General features: G+C 40.0%; 1 non-coding gene across 1 annotated transcript; it reads left to right on the top strand.

Annotated features, from left to right (window-relative positions):
• The first annotated feature begins 12,821 nt into the window (after nt 1-12,821).
• LOC122018238 lies at nt 12,822-12,925 on the top strand. The gene has a single exon (XR_006121666.1). It is a non-coding gene; the product is annotated as a small nucleolar RNA R71 (small nucleolar RNA).
• Nucleotides 12,926-18,340: the final 5,415 nt, after the last annotated feature.

The following is an 18,340-nucleotide window of genomic DNA, read 5'->3' as shown; positions in this document are numbered from 1 at the left end:
GAGCCCTGTGCTCACGCCCAACGACCTTTTAGGTCGGTAGTCCCAGACTCTCGCCCCAGTGCGAGTTATAAGTGAGCTCTGCTCTCACGCCCAACGACCTTTTTAGGTCGGCTCCCATGCGAGATTCAAAAGTGAGCTCTGTCCTCACGCCCAACGACCTTTTTAGGTCGGCTCCCATGCGAGAATTAAAAGTGAGCCCTGTACTCACGCCCAACGACCTTTTTAGGTCGGCTCCCATGCGAGAATTAAAAGTGAGCCCTGTGCTCACGCCCAATGACCTTTTAGGTCGGTAATCCCGGACTCTCGCCCCAGTGCGAGTTATAAGTGAGCTCTGCTCTCATGCCCAACGACCTTTTTAGGTCGGCTCCCATGCGAGAATTAAAAGTGAGCCCTGTGCTCACGCCCAACGACCTTTTAGGTCGGTAATTCCAGGCTCTCGCCCCAGTGCGAGTTATAAGTGAGCTCTGCTCTCACGCCTAACGACCTTTCAGGTCGGCCCCATGCGGGAACCAAAACTCAGCCCCTCTGCGAAAACCATAAGCGAACTCGGTGCATATGCCTAACTACCTTTCCGAGAGATGCGCCTCACCTCGAGCAGAACGTTTTCAGTAATCAGGTCAGCTGTATCTGGATTTATTTTATGCAAATTGCAAATATGCAGCAAATACAAAGGGCAAGGGGCGTGAAAGGCCATCTACCCTACTCCTACATCGCCAATATTGACTACGAAATTAGGTTTTACACGTTCATCACAGTTGCAATTTTCAAGCACTACATTGACTTTATCATCTAAAACACATGCATGAAAAGAAATCATGAAGCGACTCTAGGCTCCTACACAGGGGCCAATTTCTAAAGACGTGTTTGCTAGATGAAAATTGAGCAGGAGAAACTGGGCCAAAAGGGGACGGATCGACGAGCGCAGCAACGTCGTTCAGCAAGGGATGGATACGGCCTAGGCCACAAGCAGAAGCGCCATTTGGCAAAGGAGCCACCGCGACAACTATTCCCCAGGCCAGCTTGAACTCGGGGAAAAGATGGGCCCTGGGGAATGAGCACTTCCGCGTGAAGACCTGTCGGGAGATTCGGGGGCGTTCACAGCTTGAGCCAGCTCCGCGCGCAAAGAGCTGATGACAGCTTGCTGCTGAGTGATAGTACGTTGCTTATCCTCAAGGCCTGAACGGAGGAGAGATACCTCTGTCTCATGCTCTCGTTGCAAACGGTCTTGGCGGCTAATTTGGTGCTGCAGATCAAACTGGTATTCGTCTTTCATTGCCTTTTCTGCATGCACGCGAGATTTTGTGAGACGATACAGGGCGTCCATGTTATGCAAGGCAGCCAACAAACGAGCCCGATCCCTGGACAGGCGCTCCAGTTCGCGCTCTGTCTCGGCAAGTTGCGAGGTGAGCTGATCTATCCGCATTTAGGAAGGTAGTTGAGTAACTTCGTCCAAGGAAGGAGAATGCATTTCGGAGGAAAGAAGCAGGTAAAGCGCGGGTGAGCAAGAGATAGTAGGGAAGCAGGAATGAAGAAGGATAGAGCGAAGAAGCGACCGTGAGGCTCTTTATGAAGAAGGCGGGGGGCCAAGTCAAAGCAAAGGCATGAGCGCGACACCCCAAGCGACTGGTGAAGTAAGGGAGAAGGCATGGTATCCCAAGCAACGCGACACAAAAGCTGATGCGTGACGTAGGAAGCAGGGTGCGCAGAGATATGCTGAGATCATAGAGATACGCTGAGGCAGATACACAGAGATCTGCTGAGATCACAAAGATAGGCCGAAGTCACAGAAAGGTGCAGAGGTCTAGTCAGTCAGACTGTCGTCCTCCTTCGACTAGACTTGTGGGGGAGGCTTGTGATACGGTTAGTGATGGAGGGGCCCAAGAGGAAAGGATTAGAAAAGTCCAGGCTATGTGGCGGTCAAAAGTTACGAGGAGGTGGCAGTCAATAGTCATGGCGACTTGGCGTTCAAAAAGGGCAGGTTGACAGGGCAGTCAGGGCTCAGCATAGGCGGAAGCGGGTTGGGGTCGGCAGAGCTGAGCGGAGTCAGCCCGAGCTACGGATCTGCGGTGGAGGGCCAGGAAGTACAAAGTGCAGGACGCAAGTCGAGGTCGGCAGAGCTGAGCAGAGGCCAAGAACTGGAGGTATAGGCCAACGAGTCAGGGTCGGCAGAGCTGGGCGTAGTCAGCCCGAGCTACATATCTGCGGTGGAGGGCCAGGAAGTACAAAGTGCAGGACGCAAGTCGAGGTCGGCAGAGCTGAGCAGAGGCCAAGAACTGGAGGTATAGGCCAACGAGTCAGGGTCGGCAGAGCTGAGCAAAGTCAGCCCGAGCTACAGACCTGCGGTGAAGGGCCAGGAAGTACGAAGTGTAGGACGCAAGTCGAGGTCGGCAGAGCTAAGCAGAGGCCAAGAACTGGAAGTATAAGCTAACGGGCCGGGAGCGGCAGAGCTGATCAGAAGCAGCCCGAGCTACAGACCTGCGGTTGAGGGCCAGAAAGTACAAAGCGCAGGATGCAGGGTGAAGATCAGCGTAGCTAGGTCTAGACAGTTAGGGCTGCAGGTTTGCGAGTTGGAGGCCTGGAAGTGCGAACCACTGGTGCAGGCTGGTGCGCAGACACAATGAATCGAAGGAGCTAAGTGATAAGGGAGCGGAGAATCTCAACGGCCCGTCAGGGGTAATCATTACATACCAACAATGCGGGTGAAGGCGAAGGTTCCTGAAACGAAAAGATGCCCTCATAGCCAGTAGTAGCCTGCCAGCTGTCCCTCATTACAGGACAAAACCCAAGTGCGAAGGCGGAGGTTCCTAACAGAAAGATGCTCTCACAACAAATAGCAACGCGACAGGTGTCCTGGACTAGCGGACAAAGCCGGGCGTCTAACGTTTTCTGACAGGAGGGCAGGTTCTGGCAGGAGGACGCATAAAAGGGGAGAAATCCCTCGTACGCAGGTAGGCGCACACACTCTCTCGTCACTTTTTTCCACAACTGTTTTTTCCTTCTACTTCTCTCTGTTCTTTCTGGGGAAAAAGGACCTGACTTGAGCGTCGGAGGGCCTGATCCGGGGACTTTTTCCCTGGGTTTCGGTCTCTAACGTGAAGGGGGGATCGTCTGAGTGTGCGCAGGGTCCTGCAGCCGCATCAGCCACCCGTGGGGAGCCTGCACCGCCCGCGACTTTCCGTCAACGCCCAGTCCACCGCGACCGGCCTTCGTCCGACTCAGCCTCCGGACGGGATCACAACCCATCCAAGAAGGATACATCTTACATGAGAGTGAACGATCAGCAATCCACTCATAACGAAATACATCGTATGTATACACCTATACATACATATATAAGGTGAACGATCATTAATCCATCCAAAAGAAATGTATCATATATACAAGGGGTGAACAACGAAATACATTATGTGTATGCACATATACAAACAAATATATAAAGTGAATGACCAACAATCCACCCAAGAAGTGCCTCGCATAAACACAAGGAGAACGACCCATAATCTAACTTGTGAGGGAAAATCACCTTAATTTAGTCGAAGGCGTGAATGCCCAAAAAGACTCAAAAGTCACATTTAAAGCACAGAACCAATGCTCTATATTTATATAGAGCTAATTTCATTATTCATCTAGCATAAATAATTTATCTCTTTAGAACCAAAGCTCTTGCGTACAATAAATCCTTCCCCGGTACCCCGCATGGCGGAAGCTTTGTGCACCAAGTTTTTTTTTTTTTAAACCAAAGCTCTATGAAATAAAGGTTACACTCATTTCTTTATTTATTTACTTGAGAAGTTGCTGTTAGGACAGAGTGAATTTAGATATCTCGATAATAGTATGATGTTGTCCACTTTGGACTTAAGCCCTCATAGTTTTATTTTTCGAGTTTATCCAAAAGGACTCATATTAATGAAAATATTTTTCCCTTATAAGCTTATGATATTTCCATGTGTTTTCAATGTGGAGCTTTATTTGTAACCTTGCAACCCCTATTAGGATGTATACTAAAAGCCTAGCTTTTTGTATGAACATTTATATTTTGAAATGAGAATCACTTTGGTCAAATGTTGCATTTTATATGTTAATGCAGTTGTCCATTTAATTTATATTGTAGATAACATGGTGTGTGGTGCCACACAAAAGATCATGTTATCAGTTCCTTATAAATTATAAATAGTAGCTCACGACCGAGATGGATAGGGACAAACCATTGGAACGGTTGTAGTGTAATTTGGTATTAGTCTGTCTTGACTATAAAATTACACTAGTACACTATGTGTGTATTGAGCAGGACCATTTGAGGTTGTTCGATTTATACTGACTATATAAAAGAACAGGACCTCTATTATTATGAATGTGCGTTCTCTTAATCCCGATATAATAACAAGCATGTATACTTAGTATTTATTTCTTTGACTTATCAATGAGTGAGATTTATTCGTTAAATCAATAGGCCCGATGAGTTGGGAGATAGTACCATTTATATGGTGTGTTGTTGATTATAAAAGGAAACTGTGTCCTATTTATTTAGGTTGATGATGTCCCCTTGAGGAGCTCATAAGGATTATCATGTAAACCCTGTAGGTGGACTTAGTCCTACATGATAATAAAGTTAAGTGGTACTACTCTTGGAGCTAGATGTTAATTAAGTAAGTTGTCAGTATCTCATTTAATTAACGGACATACGATATCTTAAACACAGGGAGACTAATACACTCACAATAAGTAGGAGCCCATATTATAATATAAGATTGGTGCGGTAGTTCAATAATAACTCTTTAGTGGTATGAGTTATTATTGATGAACTTGAGTTGGGTGTTCGGGTCGAACACAGGAAGCTCAAGTCCATCAGGTGGCCAAAACCAATTCCTCCTCTCGCTCCTTGTTGTAGCCTTAATAAAGTCTCGTATTCACCTGTTCTGGTTTTGCTTCCTACCCAAGAAAGGGGTCGGTCACATCCTTGCTTGGTGCCCAAGCAAGAGGCTGGCCAAGCCTTGCTTGTTGCCTAAGCATAGGGCCGGCCAAGCCTTGCTTGGTGCCCAAGCAAGGGGCTGACCACAATAAAAAAAAAGGAAAAAAATGGAGTTATGAAAAGGGAGATTTTTTCTCTCAACAGAATTCTAAAAAATCTATTACTTTTTCTCCTTTTTTATTTGGCGCAAAGGGTTATAAAAGGAGAGGAGGTTGTGCCAAAAAAATCAATCAATTAAGAATTGATAAGTTTTTCTCCACAACTAAAAACCCTCTCCTTTCCCTTAAGGTCGGCGCCCCATCCTTTTCTTCTTCCCTTTCTTCCCTCTAGGGTTGACGCCCCACTTCTTTTTCTTCTTCCCCTTCTTCCCTCTAGGGCCGGCGCCCCATCTTCTCTTGGTGGCCGGAGCTTGGAAGAAAAGAAAACGAAGAGACAAAGCACCTTGGTGGCCGGCGGTTTGGAGTAGAAGAAGAAGAAGGAGACACCCCTTTTCTTTGCATCTTTTGGTGGTAGGCGTCTTGGAAACAAAAAGGGTTCGTGTGTTTTTTTCTTGGTAGATCGTCGCCCACACGACGTCCAAGAGGTCTTTGTCTACGAAGAAAGGTACAACTAGTTATTTATTCCACAACGCAACTAGTTTTTTTTCTTTGTATGGATCCTGAAATACCAACACAAGAAGCTAGTGATTTTATGTTTCGACTTTGTGTTTCGATTTTGTGTATCGATTTTGTATTTCAATCTTGTGCTTCGATTGTGGTCTCTGTAGTTAAACCTAAGGTTATTGTAAGGAGCTTAAATATTCAATTTCTTTGAAAGGCTTTGTCTAGGAAGTGGTGGATGATCCCATAACCAAGAAGGCCGAGTGCCTCGCTAATGACCTGCAAGTCAATCCTTGAAATAGATATTTAATCAGCTTCTGTAATATGGTTTAACTTTTGAAGAACACATAAGTTAAACTTGGATTAATAATGTTAAGTTTCGTTTGCAATCCAAGTTTAACTTCTGAAAAGCACATGGGTTGCTAGGAAAGTTCTGTGCTTTTATAATTTTTTTTTTACAAGGGAAATAGAACGGAATTCTAAGTAGCACCGAACAACCCCAACTATCCCCCCTCCAAACAAAGGACGATAATGTCCCCCTCAAGCGGAAAGCCTATCCATTTGACATTCGATCCTCGACCCACCATATCTTCTTACCCTTTGGTCGAATTGATCTACTAGGTCTTCTTGCCCCTTGGTCCATCTAACCTATTAGGACTCATTGCCTCTCAATCCAAGTGACTTACTAAGTCTTCCTTGCCTAGCCGCAACTAGAACTTTTTTGCTTGGTTGTCAACCAGAACTTCTTGCCTAGTGTATGATCCTTTTGATTCAGACACAAAAGCCCCCTACTTCCTTTGTTCGGAGTCAATATTCTACTCACGTGACTCAATTAGATCATAACCCTTGTGAACAGTCGGCGATTAAACTTTCTGGAAGTTCAGACACTGATATCAATTGTTAGGACCAAAATAATTTAGATATCTCCACAATAGTATAATATTGCCCACTTTGGTCTAAGCCCTCATGATTTTATTTTTACGTTTTACCCAAACGATCCTATACTAATGAAGATATCTTTCCCTTATATGCTATAATCTTTTCCATATATTTTCAATGTAGAACTTTATTTACAACCTTACAACCCCAACAGTTGTATACTTTTTATAAGCATTGAGTTGAAGTTCAAGACTACAAATAATTATGCAACTCCTTTAGAGGGCAGAACCAAAGCTATAAATTATAGATAATCACAACTCTTTTAGAGGGTGGAACCGAAGCTCTAAATTGCAAATAATTACGTAGCTCTTTTAGAGGGCGGAGTTGAATATCTAAACTACAAATAATCATGCAAATCTTTCAAAAGGAGGAGCCGAAGCTTTAAATTGCAAATAATCATGCAAGTATTTCAGAGGATGGAGCTGAAGCTCTAAACTACAAATAATCATGTAACTCTTTCATAGGGAGGAGCCAAGCTCAAAATTATAATTAATAATGCAGCTCTTTTAGAGGGAGGAGCTAAAACTCTAAACTATAAGTAGTTACACAGCTCTTTTAGAGGGCGAGCCAAAATCCAAAACTACAAATAATCACGTAATTCTTAGAGAGCATAGCCAAAGTTCTATAATGTAAGTGCTACATTTATTAATTTGACAATTAATGTCAATGATAATGAGCCTCTTTCAAAACACAAAGTCGAAAACTCTAAATATAACAGTTGCATTTATTATTTTGTTAATTAATATCGGTGCTAGTGTACTCCTACAACACAGAGTTGAATTATTGATATAATTAGTTTCTTAATTCGGTAGTTGCATAATTAATTAGATACTCTAATTTATTATAGATCTCACATAAGAATAGACAAAATAGGATTTAAGAATAAAAGGGTAAGCAACATTGATGTGAAGCCGCAAGTGTACAACTTCATCATTAAGTAAGAAAAAGATATTGATATACAGGGACTGCTGATTAAACACAAGTTAGTTTCGCACGGTGAATTATTTAGATAATCATAAGGTTGGTTGCAAGCTTGAGAACTAAGGTTGTGAGAGAGAGAGAGAGAGAGAGAGAGAGGGTAAAGAGAATGAGAGAGAGAGAGAGATCAAGGGAGAAGAGTTGGTTGGGAGAATTATTTTATAATTTCAATTTCACTATGATGCTTAATGGCACTATGAATTATTTATTTACCTAACTCCATGCTTATACTCATATAGTGATTCTAATTAAAGTCTCGCACAACCTCGCACAGGTCGCACCTCAAATGTAAAAAAGTAACTCTAGAAAGTCTGATTAAGGAGATACCCTAGGGCCCCTGGTCATACAATCGCTAATGTTATCTAATATACTTCCTAATGGTAGATTAATGATATTAAGTAGAAGAGATAACCTAGAAAGTCCTGTAAAAGGGATACCCTTTGTCACATGACCCTTGGTCGTATAATTGCAAGATTATACAAGTCACTTCCTAGCATTAATTTGGGAAAACTCCTAAAACTCTAATTAGCCTCTCTATGAAAGAATTGGTCGCTATATCAAGGCTTCTAGAAAGTGGGGTAATATCGATGCCCTTTATCACTAAGGGCACAATATGTCCTGTTGAATGAGCATCATCTATTATTAAGGATCCTCCTGTTATCTAGTCCAGTAAATCTTAACATTGAGCAAATCCCTCACATTGCTATGAAACAGTAAGTGCAAGGCTACGTCGTCAGTAATATAAAAGATTGTCAAACCCACAGGGACTGTTGACTTCATACGATGAATTATCTAGACGTTAGAATTGCTGATTAAAAGGTTTGGGAACTAAAGGTTAAGAGAGAAGAGAGAGAGAAGAAAGAAGAAAGAAGAAAGAAGAAGATGAAGTTGGATTTGGGGATGGATGATAGATGATAGGATTTCAATTTCGTAATAATGCTAGTTAATATCCCTATGCATTGTTCATCTACCTAACTCCATACTTACACTCGTGTAGGGATTATAACTAAAGCCTAGCACAACTCTCGTGTAGGTTGCACTAGAGAGTGTCTACCCAAGCTTTAACGCCAATAAGTAGAGAGGTACCTAGGAAGTCTGGTTAAGAGGGAATCCCTGTTACTAGGACCCCCAATCATACGTTCTTAGATTATATAGTCACTTCCTAATGGTATATTAATGCAATTAAGTAGAAGAGATAACTAGAAAGTCCGGTTAAGAGGGAATTTATATCACTACGACCCCCCGATCATACGTTCCTAGATTATATAAATCATTTCCTAACATTAATTTGGGAGAAAACTCCTAAAACTCTAAATAAAACCCCTAGTAGAGCATTTATCTTCGTTTCAACGGAATACCATGGAAAGTAAGGGATACCTTCTATCACAAGGTCCCATGATCTTACAATCCAAAGCTCTTCCTCTACATGATGATTAAAACCCTACATGAATTGACTTCACACACATTTCATCAAACATATACAAGGCATAATATACATAGAACATGATATAAATACTTCATAGTACAAGAAAATGTCTACATACATAGTTCATATATCACATCACATCATAGTTACTTTCTACATCCTAGATCTAGAGATATACTCTATTACATGGGATTACAATTTAAAGACGAAGAAAGAAGCAAACTACAACTCAATATATGGAGATAGAGAGAAGAGATGCTTATCTTTGAAGTGTAGAGTCCTTAGAAGCGCTCCCTTGCTCCGAAGGTGGTCGGATCATCAAAGATGATGAAGATGACCTCTCTAGGATTTCCCCCTAAGGGGAGAACCCTTCCCCAAGGAGAGGGACGAAGTCCCAAACCTAAGATGCATGAAAAAGGGGAGAAAATTACCCCTTTTATAGCTCTAGACATGCCCCTTGCTTGGGTCGTGACACGACCCTTGCTTGGGTTGTGATATGGCCGTGTGAATCCACACGACCATGTGCTATCATGGCATTGCTATGTGTATTTCACAAGGCCAAAGTCTTCTTCTTCTATGGAAAATAGGCACGACCGTGTGGGTTCACACGGTCGTGGTCTTTCTTGGCTCTAGAAGACTGGCACAACCGTGTTCTGCCTTGCCATAGGAGATTGACATGGCCATATAGTTTCACATAGTCTCTACTGGAGGAGGGGGGGGGGGGGGGCACGACCGTGTGAAACCACACGGCTTGAGCTTGCCTTCGTCTGGAGTTGCTCTCGTGTGTATTTTTGTTCTATTTTCACTCCAAATAGCGTCATATCAATCAAAATAAGCAAAGAGTAGATCTCTGAATAAAAAAAAGTGGAAATACGACATAATAATGAAATAGGGTCCAATAAACATAGATTATGCTAATAAAATAAAAGTAGATATGCATAAAAGTGTACATAATCTACGCATATCACACATCTATATGCATTCACCACATACATATTTTGTCAAACACATATAAGGCTCAACATACATAGAACAAGTCATAAACGCTTCATTGAATAAAGAAATAAGAAAATACATACTTCATGCATCAACAACACATTATAATTACTCTTTACATCTTAAGAATTGAGAATATACTCCATTACAAGAGAATACAATTTAAGGACGAAGAAAATAGTAAACTACAGTTCAATATATGAAAATACAAAGAAGAGAGTACTTATCCTTGATGCCTAGTGTATTTGAAGGTGTTCCCTTGCTTCTGAAGTGGACAGATGGTGCAGATCAGCAAAGATACAGGCTCTAGGGTTTCCACTAGAAGGTAAAACTCTTCCCAAAGGAAGGGGGTGGAGCCCCAAACCAAGAATAAGTGAAAAGGGGAGAAAATCCCCTTTTATAGGCATGGCAGGGGGTACGACCCATTTCCCTTAGCCCGCACGACTATGTCATATGGCATGGCCGATCCATGCAGACAGTGAATGGGGATGACACAACCGTGCTTGTGAGGCACGACCAGGTCGTGCCCCTTTCTGTGAGTGGGAGACACAACCCTGCCGTGCCACTCTCTAGAACAAGGGTATGACCGTGCTTGATAGGCATAGCCCTACCGTGGCTATCTCTGTAGGAGGAGCATGGCCTTGCCTATTGGCATTGTCAGGCCATGTGCACTGCTGTGGGAAGGGCATGACTGTGCCTCAGGGCACGACCATCCTATGTTGATTTTCATACGAAGTTGTGCCATGATTTTGTTAGTGGTAAATTATTAGTTTCCACTCACGACAACTATTTTTAATCTCTTATTCAAATGATTTTGTTTTGTTCTTTAAAGGTGTAGCACTAACACAAATACAAATATATACATGCAAATGTAGGGATTTTGATTTTTCCAAATGAGTTGTCATGATCCGAGATAATCCAGTATCTAAAATATAATTGAGAGGTTACCTTAGAAAATAAGTACTAGTCCAATTCTATGAATTATAACTATTTATAGAGTTATATACCATTAAAACTAAGCAAAGTGTAAAGAGATCCTAAAACAAGATCAATACTTAAACTCTTACAAAAAAACATTGCTCATACATGCTATCATGGATAAAAAAAGATAGATTACTAAACATACTAGCACTATAAGTCACAAAAAGAACCACATGAAATCTAGAATAAGCGTGTTAGTATTTTTTTCATTAAGGAATAAATAATCATGACTTGATGTATGATGCAACTAGAAAAATTTTATTAAGCAAAAATAAATATGACAAAAACTAAACTAAACTCAACATATACACATCCCCTAGACTTAAAGTTTTTATTGTTCTAATGAAAACTAGAAATGTAATATTTAGAAGGTTTTAAAGTTAGAAAAGTTACCAAGTGATGAGCTCCAAAGAGTTGAGACATTTATGTTTTGAAGATACTGCTCTATCTGATATTTATATTCCTCCACATCTCTTAGTCCTTCAAAAATAAATTATACAAGAAAAATTAAGTAGAAGGATTAGGTTATAAATAAAGGAAAGAAACTGTAACTTAAATAAAAATAAGAAAGAACTTGTGTTGCATTTCAAGAAGCACTTGTTTTAAGTCATTAGCTCGATCATTTTTTGAGCTTTTCAAAATCTCACTCTAGCCGGAGTGAGAAACTTCCAAACTTTTCTTTCAATCACCCATTTTATTATGGAGAGAGTTGTCATCATAAAAATAATATAATATAGCACCACTCTCTCCATCTTCATCTCCTTGTGAGTTCTTTTCGGAGGTAAAAGATGGTTTAGATTAAGGTTCCAATTCATGGCCTTATAAGAATCTACACATCCACAGGAAAAACTTACCTCCCACAAGTATGTGATTTAAGATAGAATCAGAACCATATTAAGTTGAACTAAGCATGCATCAAAAATTGAATCGCAATCAACAATATCAATTATAGATACCTCTATGAAATTTTCTAAAAGTTCACAATAAATACTAATCTTGTATTGATGAAAGGTATTTAAAAGTTCTAAACAAGTGGATGCGACTTCTTCGTGGTCTTGTAGCGTCTCTAGCACTTACTCAGGTGGTGGTGCCTCTGAAGGTGGTGATTCTTGGGGCTTTTCTACCACTACATAAGTCCCTACACATCTATCACCAACCAATTCAATTCTTTTAACTTCCAGAGTATCAAATGGTTGTGCAATCAAAGGAAGTGATTCTTAGGACATTTCTTCCATAGCCCATGTCCCTACACTTTTATCCACCACATCAATATCTTCAACTGAATTTACCTTTGTGGAAAAGGTATTGGTGGAGGTCTTGGGAGGAATTGGTCTTTCTTTTCCCTAAACTCTTTTGAGCTTGTGGCAGAGGTCCAAATTGCTTGTCTAGATTTGACTGTATTAGTCGTTGAGAGAATGGCACCAATGGCCTATAGATCACTATTGGAGTGATGAGGGTTAAAATTTTTAATTCTCTTTTGTAATCTCTTTAAATTTATACCTATCTTTTTCTTGAATTTATTGGAATTCCAGCCACTTCTTAGCTTTAAAACATTACAATGTTCACTAGACTTTGATTGGGTAGGAGGGAGGCATTGTTTGAACCATTTTGAATTCAAGTTTTCTAACTTAGCCTTTGATTGTTTGAACCTCTCATTCTGTGACTCGTGATTTTCAAAGCTTTTGGGTGGTTGCACTGCATCTTGTTTAATTGGCACACTTGCATTCATGGCTTGCACTTTTGGAATTTTCAAGGAAGATGTCATCACATTCTCAGTTGCCAATTCTTAGAGGTTCAGTGATACTTGATCAATTAATTTGTATGCTTCATCCAAACTTTTGTTCATCAAAGAATCTCCTACGGCTGAATCCAAAAACGTCTTACTCGAAATGTAATTCCAATATAAAATCTGTGCACTATCAACCATTTATCTGAGCCATGATGAGGGCACTATCTCAAATAACCCTTAAATATATCTCATGCTTCATATATTGTTTCCCCATCTTCTTGAGCAAAGCCTTGGATTCTATTTCACATATATGTTGTTCTACTGGGCTGGGGGGGGGGGGGGGGATTCAGAAATAGTTGTTCCAATTGATCCCAGCTTGTTATGCTTTGTTGAGGATGAGAGTAGAACCAAGTTCTTACTTTATCTTTGATACTAAAAGGAAATACTAACAATCAAATAACATCTGCATGTTGGATCGAAAAGATGTTAGAGGGGAGGGTGAATAGTTTCGTCGAAAATCATGTTAAGTTAGATCATTAATACAAATTGTGCCAACACTGCAGAGACTCCTTCATAGTTTCCCATATTGCAATACTCTAGAAATGTCTCCAGGTGAATATAAGGGTTTTCTGAAATTTCTCCTCTAAATTTGTGACTTTGTATCATGATAATCAAATCTGAGTCAAGTTGAAAGTCAAGAATCATAAAGTGCAAGCGGGTGAATAGCGTGAATAGATTTTTCATATTTTTTGAAAACTTGAGAGAATGTAGCAGAAAGTAGAAAGAGAAAATCAAGGTCTAATACAAGTTAGTTTTATTTGGTTCAGAGCCTTCAACGACTCCTAATCCAAAGCTCACACTCGGTGAGTGTTTTCGTTGGATAATCACTATAAACTCGAATAATTATACAAATTTTAAGTACAAAATAAATAAGTAAAATATACTGACAACAACTAGAGTAATAGCTTGAGTGTTGGTTGTCGAAGCATCTTTTCGGTGTTGTGGAGAGCTTCTAAGAGCAGCTCGTGATTACAAAAGTTGGAGCAATTATTATTATGGTGTTGTTGGTCAAAGCTTCTGTTATAGCCCTTTCTGGGCTCCTGGACCACCTTGAGAAACTGAACTAAGGCTTATCCGATCCTACATTGTCATTGAATTATCCACCTTTGGGCACCTGTACCACTCCCAGGCACCTGGACTGCTACGTGGTTGCACCTCGCCGAAGCTTTATCTGTGAAAGTTGATCCAACTCTGGGCACCTAGACTGGTCCGGGCACCTGGACCCTAATGTGTGCTAGCCAACCAGAGCGTGCCAACTCAGATACTCGTGTGGCTAGGTTCAACCCCATCCAGGTGCCTGGATTCTTCCGGGGTATTCGAACCTCGTTTTTTCAGCCAACTTTTAGCTTTGATTTCCTAAACCACTGAGTTAGTAAAATAGGTAATAATATGTAAAATATGTATTTTGACATTCTTGGGACTGTCCGGTCCTGACTTTGGATTTCACTGAAACCCGAGGTTGGACCGACACCTACTGTTTCCACAACCAGGAATGCGTTCTCACTGGATCACTCCTCCAGTTGCTTACCTCACCATTGCAGACTTACTTAACTCTTGACCTGCTAGATCTTCCTGTCAAATACCCCATTTGGACTTCAGCCAGTTGTTAGGTCTCGTAGATCCAATTAGACTTCCTTCTATATATCAACTTGTCTTGCATTCTCATGCCAGTTATCAACTTAATTAAACTTCAGCCTGTGTCAGGTCCCATCAAGTCTTTCAGTCCTGCACACTTGGTAAATATATTATAAAACACAACATCTAACTTAATTTATTTGTCATTCATCAAAACTTGAGTTTGACTATCAGTGCTAATTGCACCAATAAAAAGTTATTAGCTTCTATCTTAAGTACCACAATAGGTGATCTAAATTTTGCAAAAATGGGTGTGAAGAATTCTTTTAAATGTCTATCTCTCATGTTAATGCTCATGGTATCTTTAAAAAAAATTATAAGAAAAATAAAATATAGAATTAAAGATAAGAAAAAAATGCATAATGAAAAACAAGTAAGAAAATGCAACATTAAACATAAAAAAAGTGTCTAGAGTAACTTATATGATAATCAACTAATATTAATTGAAAATAATCCCTGGTAATGACACTAGAAACTTATTGTGAAGCCACAAGTGTACGACTATGCGTCAAGTAATAAATAGATATATATCCATAAGAAATGTTGATTAAGCACTAGTTGGTTTTTTGCAGTGAATTATCTAGACAATTGGAAGATTGGTTACAAGCTTGAGAACTAAGGTTGAGAGAGAGTGCGAAGGAAAGAGAGAATAAAGAGAACAAGAGAGAGAGAGAGAGAGTGATCAAGGGAAAAGAGTTGATTGGAGGAATGATTTTAGGATTTCAGTTTTACTATGATACTAGTTAATATCCCTATGAATTATTCATATACCTAACTCCATGCTTACACTCATTAGTGATTCTAACTAAAGTCTAGCACAACCCCACATAGGTCCCACTGCAGAGTTAACACCAGTTCTAATGACATTAAGTAAAAAAGTAACTCTAAAAAGTCAGTTAAAGGGATGCTCTAGGGCCTTGTACAATCTCTAGAGTTATCTAATATACTTCCTAAAGGTAGATTATTGATATTAAGTAGAAAAGATAACCTAAAAATTCTGATTAAAGGGATATCCTCTATCACAAGGTCCCCAGTTAAACAATCGCTAGATTACATAAGTTACTTCCTAACATTAATTTGGGAAAAACTCTTAAAACTCTAATAGCCTCTTTAGAAAAGGATTAGTTAATATATCAAGGCCTCTAGAAAGTGGGGTAATATTGATGTCTTTTGTCACTAAGGGTATAGTATACCCGATTAAATGAGTATCCTTTGTCACTAAAGATCTCCTGATTATCAAGTTCAGTCAACATTAACATAGAGACAAATCCCTTATATCTACATGAATTCACCACATACATATTTTGACAAACACATAACTTGGCTCAACACACATAGAACAAGCTATAAACATTTTATTTAATAAGAAAATAAGCAAATACATAGTTTATGCATCAACAACACCATAATTACTCCCTATTTCCAAAGAACCGAAGAATCTACTCCATTACAGGAGAATATAACCAAAGGACGAAGAAAGTAGCAAACTAGAACTCAATATATGAAAATACAGAGAAGAGAGTACCTATCCTTGAAGCCCGGTGTGTTTGGTGGCATTCCCTTGCTCCGAAAGTGGATAGATGGTGCGGATCGATGAAGATAAAGGCTCTAGGGTTTCCCTTAGAAGGGGAAATCCTTCCCAAAGGAGGGAGATGGGACTCCAAACCAAGGATAAGTGAAAATGGGAGAAAGTCTCCTTTTATAGGCAGGGGCACAACCCCTTGCCCTTAGCCCGCATGGTCATGCCATATGGCATGATCGGGCCATACAGACGGTGAATGGGGACGACCCCGCTGTGCCTGTGAGGCACTCCCAGGCCGTGTCACTTTCTATGAGTGGGAGGCACGGTCGTACCTCTTAGCACGACCTTGCCGTGACACTCTCTAGAACAAGGTCACGACCGTGCTTAGTAGGCACGGCGCTGCCGTGGGTATCTGTGTAGGGGGGCATGACTTGGCATATAAGCATGGCGGGGATGTTTGCACTATTGTGGGAGGGGCATAACCATACCACAAAGCATGACCTACCCATGTTAATTTTTGTATGAAGTTGTGCCATGAATTCTTTATCCATTTTTGTTCTAATTTGCGTCCTGTCAATAAAAACAAGTAAAAAGTAGATCTTCAAACATATAAAATGGAAGTAAGATATATAATGAAATAGGATGCAATAAACATAGATTATACTCATTAAATGTAAGTACATGTGTATCAAATAATGCCTAAAAACATATAGAATCTATGCACATCAAACATGTTAAGGGATAATCAAGAAATAAGATCAAGGATAAGAGTAGAATTAATTTTATTTCCTATAACATTTAATTACTTTCATAAATTAAATCATTCACAGGATAAATGAAGCAAGACAAGAAAGAAGAACTCCACCTCGAAGTAAAAGTCCATATTTGTACAAGTTGACTCCTATATCTCAAGGTTACTCTAACAACTACCTATGCAATTGGTGAATGAAATTCTATATTAATTATAAGTTTGTATCATATAACAATTATCATGATAGGAACATTTACTTCCCTCCTACTCAACCTTAAAAGGGGTAATTTACTCAATTTCTCAGCTTTAAGAGATGCACAATCAGACCTCAAGCCATTCATTATGTGCATGAAATCACATTGAGTAAGTTCTCAATCGACACCACCATTGGGAGTCCTATTCCTCTATATTTTCCTTTAGAACTGTACCTCCAATCCTCCATGCCTTGTTATTAAATCACTTCTTCCTAAGCACAGGAGATGTAGAGTATGGGTGCTCATTTTGATGGTGTTGTATTCATGATTTTGTTTTTGCCCATCCACCATGAATTGTTGAGGTTGGAGCTCCTGACCCTCTTCACCATTGCATTATCATCCATCTTCCTTTGGGTGAAAGACATAATATAGGGAGAGGGACGAACAAGGTGATGGTATCAATGACAATGACAACCTCATGAATTGACACCATCATATGACAGTGATGTCATGGGGCGACAATAGTGTGAAGCGACAACACACAAAGTGGCGACGATGACACAGTAGTGGAATGCAGTGATAGCATAGCGACAATGACATATAGTAGTGGTAGCGACGATGATGTGTGATGGTGGCAACGTCGCCAACAGTGGTGTAAAATGGTGGTGTCACAAGGAAAATCTATGGTGTCATGAATGAGCTTAGGGTTTTATGAGAAAGTTAGGGTTTATGGATTAAATAAAAGGGCCTACTTTTTGGGAAGAAGTTATTGAGGAGAAGGGGGAAAAAATTATGGATTTACATTTAATTGTACGGTTACAAAAAGGTCTATTTTTTTAATTTCAACCGCACCCTTATTTATTTAGAGATATAATATCCTATCCTCCTAAAAAAAAATTTGGTCTTCTAAATTTAATTATTATTTAAAGAAATGAGATGAGGAAATTATTTTCACATGTATTCCTCATTCCCCTAGATAGTCTCCTAATCAGAATGATGGTCCTCCAAATTTAATAGTTATTTGAAGAAACGAGATGAGGAAATTGTTTTCACATGTCTTCATCATACTTCCAGATAGTCTCCTAATCATAATGATGGTCCTCCAAATTTAATTGTTATTTGAAGAAATGAGATGAGGGAATTATTTTTGCATGTCTTCCTTATGCCCCCAGATAGTCTCCTGATCAGAATGATGTTATCATGATACTTTCACGAATTACACCCTCTTCTTTCAAAGTTGGTGCTCTTTGTGCTCCAAAATACGGAGTGGATGTTCCTCTTAAGTAGAATCTAGATGAAAGGTTCCATCAAACTTTCTAACATATGAGATGGATCAAAAAACACATCTCTTAAACATTGATACATAAAGCTAGTGGACATAGTAGAGCAAGCTTATAAGCCACTGGGTCTACCCATACAAGAATATAAAAGGGTCTAATAAATCTAGGTGTTAACTTATCCTTAACACCAAATCTTTTACGCCCTTAATAGGAGAAACATGAAGAAATGCATGATCCCCTTGGAGAACTCTAGTTCTATACATCTTTTGTTGGATCGAGAC

Source organism: Zingiber officinale, chromosome 8B, assembly GCF_018446385.1.
Source record: "Zingiber officinale cultivar Zhangliang chromosome 8B, Zo_v1.1, whole genome shotgun sequence".
NCBI lineage: Eukaryota > Viridiplantae > Streptophyta > Magnoliopsida > Zingiberales > Zingiberaceae > Zingiber > Zingiber officinale.
This window is presented reverse-complemented; position numbering and strand designations above follow the sequence as displayed.